We start from the raw sequence: 7,054 nt of genomic DNA on the forward strand, positions 1-7,054 counted from the left end.
CCGATTTAAACTATATAGTTTTATTTTATTTTTTTGGTAGTGAACTATATAGTTTTATTATTGACACCAGTTTATTAAACCGAGTTATCCGATTCGACCGATTTAATAACTATATAGTTTTATTATAGAGAGTGGTTCATTCTATCGATTTAATCCGGTTTGTCATGCGATTCGACCAGTGACACAGTGGTTCGACCAATGAACCAATGAACCAGTAACTTCGCCGGTTCGATGACCGATCCGGTTTTTAAAACACTGGGCACAACAGCATAAGTATTCCCTTTCCTATAAATGTGAGAAGCAAAAAATAACATTTGTTTAGTTAAAGCAATAAAATTCAGGCACCTATTTTAGAGCTTTAAGGAACTAGATAATCATTTTTGAAATGCAATCTCAATGGCCATCATATCACCAATAAACTCATAGCGCCAGAGGGACATATAAGTGCAAATAAAACATGAATGAAATGACATTCTTGTGTAAGGCATTAATAAAACATTTATACTTTGAATTTTCATCCTGAATTTTGTGCTACACTGTTGAATGACATCCAACTTGTTTATAAAACAAGGCCAGTGACAGATTACAGCCACAACGTCAATGCTCCATATACAAAAATGTGTAGCATTTTCGTCCTGAATATTTAAGTTAACCAAATATGCAAGGCATAAACATCAATCTTGTAGATATTTGAATTTTATAAGCAGTCTCATTGATTGAGATATAACAGTCAATCAACACAATTATTATGCAGAGAAAGGTTAAAACTTTGCCCCTTTGGCATAAGCAAATTAAAAAGGCAACCAAGCTTTAACAGAAAATTGATAAGGGTAGAAGAAATGAAATATGAGATTATTACATGTTTCTATTTGACATTGTACAGAAGAAACAAGAATGGATCTCTGAAATGTGAACCAGTTCTTTAAAACTTTTATAGGTTAGTTCTAAACTAGGGTCCATACTCCAGAGTCCAGACATCATTTGACATCTAAGAATTTATTAAACTAAAGAGAGCATGTCTTGCAAAATAGCATAAAGGGCTCATAAATCAATGTTTAAATTACATCAAAACGCAAACCACTGTGACATCTTTTTGACTACTTGGTTACAGTTTGATCTCCAAATTTCCTCTGATCTGGTTTAGTGAATGGATCCTGGAAAGTACAATAAAAGATGTAGATTACAATTACCTAACAATATTTAACTCTTAAAATAACACAGCCAAATGATAGTGGATAAGAGAAACGTAACTCAACCTCAAAACATCAGCTTATAAACCATAAACATTTGAAAATTTTAATTTTTACAAAAGGATTTAACTTGGAATTTGGTTTTCAATAGTTTATTAGTCTTGTTCTGTCTATCTAGGCAACATCACATAGCAGAATAACTGTAATTGTTGGTGTTACTGCAAAATGGATGGTTCTTGCATTGTACCTTACTAACCAAGCTAGCAAACACTTTCGAAAGAAAATGATACAATTGAACAGCATAAAATAAAGGCTTAAATGCAGTTTTGGCCCCTCAAGTTTCACAATTGCTTGATTTTGGCCCCCCACATTTCAATTGCTTGATTTTAACCCTCTAAGTTTCATAATTGCTTGATTTTAGCCCTCCAAGTTTCAATTGCTCGATTTTGGCCCCCCAAGTTTACCCCCTTTTGCATTTGCTAGCCCCCCGTTGACTTTTTTTACTATAAATTGCTTGTGTGACATTTTAAAAAAATTAAAAATATGATTTAATTAAAAAATAATAATATTTGCTTTTATAAAAATGTATTAAAAATTGTTTTTTAATAAAAAGTTTACAAAATTATTTTAATTATTGTATTAAAATAAAAAGTTTTATAAAAATTGTATTAAAAAGTTTAATTATTTAAAAAAAAGTTTACAAAGTATTAAAATAAAAAGTTTTATAAAAATTGTATTAAAAAGTTTAATTATTTAAAAAAAAGTTTACAAAGTTTTTAAAAAATAATTCATAAAATGTTTTTTTTACTTTTTTATATAACAAAATTATTTTACAAACTACATATAATAAAAAAAATATTTTATAATTTAGTTTTTAAAAAACAATTTGTAATTTATTTATTTATTTTTAAATACTTATTTAATTTTAAAATGCCACATAACCAATTTTTAATTAAAATATTAAACAGGGGGCTAGCAAATGCAAAAGGGGGTAAACTTAGGGGGCCAAAATCGAGCAATTGAAACTTGGAGGGCTAAAATCAAGCAATTGTAAAACTTAGGGGGTTAAAATCAAGCAATTAAAATGTGGGGGACCAAAATCAAGCAATTGTAAAACTTGGGGGGCCAAAACTGCATTTAAGCCTAAAATAAAATCAAGAACTAAATCAAACAAGGTTCTCTTGTATGATCTTAATTCCTATGTTACTGTCTTCGAAGAATCCAAATATGCATCCATTAAGGGAGCAAATTACTCCATCCCTTTCAAAATTGTAAAGCTATGTAATGTGAATACTTCAGCTAATTAAAGACATTAATCAATGTCGTGCAAGCACTTGATTTATCAATAAAAATATATTATAACAGCCTAAAGTTGGAGCAGACAGATGAATCATCCATAAATCCATAAGGCAGAAGCAATGATAATCAACAAGACCTAAAATTTCAGTTTAAAGAGTTTAAAGACTATGGATTGACTGTGTAAAACTATGTTACACCGTTATTTTGATGGAAATTCATCATCTTATCATGTAAGGGCTGGAATGATGAGCATTCACATGCAATGTAGTCAGGTTTGAGATCCTACGTAGGATCGGTAGGCTGGTTGAGAATCATAAGATCGGGATCGTAGCTCGATTCGTAAGATCATACTTAAGGGTAAAATTGTAACTTCACATATATACATATACACATAAACACAAAAAAATATAATACATGAACAAAATAAACTTAATTAATTAATATTTCATAGACATCATTCCAAATGTTCACAAGTTCATAACAGAAGGTTAGAAGAAGCAACAGTAGGGTTACAAAAAAAATGAAAACAGAGGGTTGAAACTTGAGAGTGAAAGAGATGAGTTCAGAAGGTTTCAGTGAGGACAGAGGTTTGGGTGAAAGAGATGGTTGAAAGTGAGAGAGGTGAGAACGAAAGTGAGAGAGGAGTGAGAACAAACATACACTAACCTCCGGCAAGGTTCACGACGGCGACGGCGCCGTCTAGAGCTCAGGTCAAAAAAGCCTCTAGGATCGTAAGAACCTATGACCCAGTGCGAGAACCTGACTACAGACTGGTCAAAAAAAGAACCTCCATGGGCTCTAAGCTCGTTTGGCCTTCACGAACTCGTAGGATCGTAAGAACCTACGACCCGGTGCGAGAACCTGACTACATTGTTCACATGCATCAACCAAACGTGGAATTTGCATTATCGTTTCCGTGAAAAGGCTAGAGCACTATCACAGTCAGTCAGTCACAGAGAATGGTTGGTTAGTATCAATTCTTATCATGGCGCTCACTTGGTTTTTCTCCAATACATATTCCTTTGGCTTTAGTTTAAACTCATTGTATATTAACAAAATTCTAGGATACTGCAAGCTTCTTTGGACACTCTTTTCACTTTGTTTTCCTTTGATCTTATTGTAGCTCTTGTGTTTGACAGAATTTAAATTTAGTGTTTGACAGGTAGCTATCAGAAGTGTTGGTGCTATAGAGCTCATAAACAGTGTTGTTCTGGTTGATAGACAATATTATCAAAATCCATTCATTTTATGGTCACTTACTTTTGTCTTGTACTCATATCAGCAGAGCTTACAATACTATAATAGTGTCCTGAATCTTTAAGGATTTTACGGAATACCAATGACCAAAGATTTCCCCAGTTCCACTTTTCTATAGATAAATTTGAATGATCCCTATCTTCGTGAAATATTATCACTGAATAATTATTGTGTTGCTAGGCCATCTTGTATAATCAAGATTAAGAACTAAACCAACATTGGACTCAAGTAGTTAATGAGCTCCCCCTAGGCCGAATCATTCGGGAGAACCCGAGTTCGATTCCTAGTGGGAACAACTCTTGGCCAGGATTTACTTACCGTGCGGCCGAACTCTGGATTACCAGGGTCCCCTTCCTCTGGGGAGAAATGGTTCCCTTGTATAATTTTCCAATTTTACTCTCTTCTAAGAATCATAATCCTAGTATATAATCCATTAAGATTTAAGGGAGTAAATTACTCATTCCCTTACAAAATATTAAAGCTATGTTAATACTTCGATTAGGACATTAATCAACTTCGTGTATCCACTTAATTAATACACATTTCAAAGAGAATTAGGGAACAATCAAACAAATGAATTTGCAAACAACCCAATCAACATGATCTCCAAATAACAACGCAAAAAGATCATTAAATTCAACCCACCATAACCCCAAATGAAATTGATTAAATCATGAATCAGCAATTAAATCCATAAAAATGAATGATTTTCAACAAATCTAAAACAGAGTGAAAGAAGAAAGAGATAGGAAGGGAATTACGTTCTTGACCAATATGAAGTTGGCGACGGCGACGGTGGCCACTACACCAGCGATGATAGACGTCGGACCTGTAAGGAGACTCCACTTCCGATAAATCATTTTTCTTCTTCTTCTTCTTCCCAAATTGAATGAGAGGAACAATAAGCACAATTTTCGATTTTTAGAATAGAGTACTTCAATTTTCTATGTCATATATCTTTTTCCCCAAAATAATATTTTTATTTTGTCAAAAAATAAAATAATATTTTTTTATCATCTTTAAGCAATTTTTACTTTTAAAAAAATAAATAAATTACATTTCTCTCCTTGAGAGATGTTTAAAATACACTACTCTCCCCTTTTATGTTAAAATATATATTCTCCTCCCATCTTAAGCAAATTATAATCTCATTTTTCTTCTTTGAAAGATGCTTAAATTACACTATCCTCCCCTCTTATGTTAAAATATACACTCCTCTCTCCGCTTATACAAATTATAATTTATTTTTTTTAAGCAAATGGCGTGCAGAGGGGAACTCTATGCAACGACCTAAATATATTAAAATGAAAATAAAAGATAATACATAAAATCGGGGGGACAAAAACTAAAACTCAGTCAAACCACATAGTCAACCCTAAACGGGTATACAAATAATCAAAATACAACAAAAGTGGTCATTAAAAACAAAAGCAAATGCACTCTCATCACAAACACTATCCAGCGAACTCGCGTGCAGATGCGAAACCAAATAGCAAAAAGAAGTGGTGAGTGTGCATTTACAACTTAAAAAGGCGAATGAGCGACCGCCAACACAGACCAATCACGTGCCACAACTCCCTGCCACTAACGACAGTAAGCAAGAGGCCCTTTCAAGCCAAACAGCGATTGAAAAGAAACTTGAATTTCAGTCCTTTATCCTTTTATATTAAAATCTACATTTCTCACATTTAATAAAACTTCATTTTAATGTAATCAAACTCCTAATGCATATATTTTAATTATTATTTTTTGCTCACATCATTAACATATAATGTTAAATGTTGTTATAAATTATGAAACCGTACAAAATAAAATAAAAATCTCGGATAAATTACTAAAGTCGATTAAAACACAATTTTATAACAACAATTTTTTAATCAAATTTAGTACTTTATCTGAGATTTGTATTTATTTTGTATAATTTCATAATTTATAACAACATTTAACATTATATATTAATGATGTGGGCAAAAAATAATAATTAATATATATATGCAGAAGTTTGATTACATTAAAATGAAGTTTTATTAAATGTGAGAATGTAGGTTTTAATATAAGGGGGGATAATGAAATTCAAGATTCTTTTTAAGGGAGGGGAGTGTGATTATAATTTGTATAAGAGGGAACGAGAGTGTATATTTTAACAATATAAGGGGAGGATATTGTAATTTAAGCATCTTTCAAGGGAGGAGAGTGAGATTATAATTTGCATAAGAGGGGGGGGGGTGTATTTTTTTTTGTTTTTGTTTTTCACCACTAGTTGAATCTGGTTCGGGGGTCAGTTCTGGCATCAAGTGATTTCAGTCTTGTCCCGATCGCAATTGCGGGGATCGAACCGCGGTCCTCCCTACCAAGTTCAGCGTCAATCACCACTGAACCAACTAACGATTGGTAGGGGAGTGTATATTTTAACATAAAAGAATAATATATTATATTTTAAGTATCTCTCGGGAGAGGGGAATTCAATTTACTCTAAAAAAATCGAAAGAAGAAAATTATATAATCAAGACAACTCCAATAATATTAGCCATAAGAGAATAACTACTCCCTCCATTATTAATTATAATTCTTAATTATAAGCAAAAGTTCCCTTTTTAGATTTATTGAAATAGTGATGTAACCGGTCTACATTATAGTCCAAATACATAAATTATTCAATGACTCTGAAAAATTGACTTTTGCTTATAATTAAAAATGGAGGAATTAATTTTAAGCAATTTTAGTGGACATTAATTTTAATCTTAAGATAAAGAGTTTAAAGATTATAAGCAGACAATGTAATGAAATTTTACACGGACAACCAATCAAAATCCATGAATTTGCCATGTCATAAAAAAAAGTGGGGTTAAGTGGGCTGACATGACGAAAAACATTGTTGTGATTGGTTGACAGTGTAAAATTATTTTACACTGTGAGAGCATACTCCTTTTTCTCTAAGATAAATATGTAGGGAATTAAAAAAAGGATCTTGTTAACATGTGCCTTAAGGGCATATGTTAAGATATATCAAAATAGAAATTCAACAATTAATTATACAAAAAATTTAATGCTTCAAAAGTCAAAATACACAAATTAGCATTTAATAATTTCTATTTTTGCAACATTCTCCTTAAAAAAATGATGATAGAAATAAAACACAGTGTATAAATGATTAATGATTTGCATTTTATTAATGAATTTGTGTAACATGTGCAATATTGCACATGTTAAAGTAATCAAAAATAGTAACTATTTAATGAAAAACAATAATTATTTATTAAAAAATTAAATATTTAATTTGAAATGCACAAGTTCCAATGCAAACTTAC

The 7,054-nt window shown here is 31.5% G+C and overlaps 1 long non-coding RNA gene across 1 annotated transcript; it reads right to left on the reverse strand.

Moving 5' to 3' along the window:
- Positions 1-809: 809 nt before the first annotated feature.
- LOC123887432 lies at positions 810-4,722 on the reverse strand. The gene is made up of 2 exons (XR_006801488.1): positions 4,508-4,722; positions 810-1,154 (listed from the first exon to the last, which is right to left on the reverse strand). It is a non-coding gene; the product is annotated as an uncharacterized LOC123887432 (long non-coding RNA).
- Between the last annotated feature and the right edge of the window lie 2,332 nt (positions 4,723-7,054).

Source organism: Trifolium pratense, linkage group LG5 (genome assembly GCF_020283565.1).
Source record: "Trifolium pratense cultivar HEN17-A07 linkage group LG5, ARS_RC_1.1, whole genome shotgun sequence".
In the NCBI taxonomy this organism is placed as follows: Eukaryota; Viridiplantae; Streptophyta; class Magnoliopsida; order Fabales; family Fabaceae; genus Trifolium; species Trifolium pratense.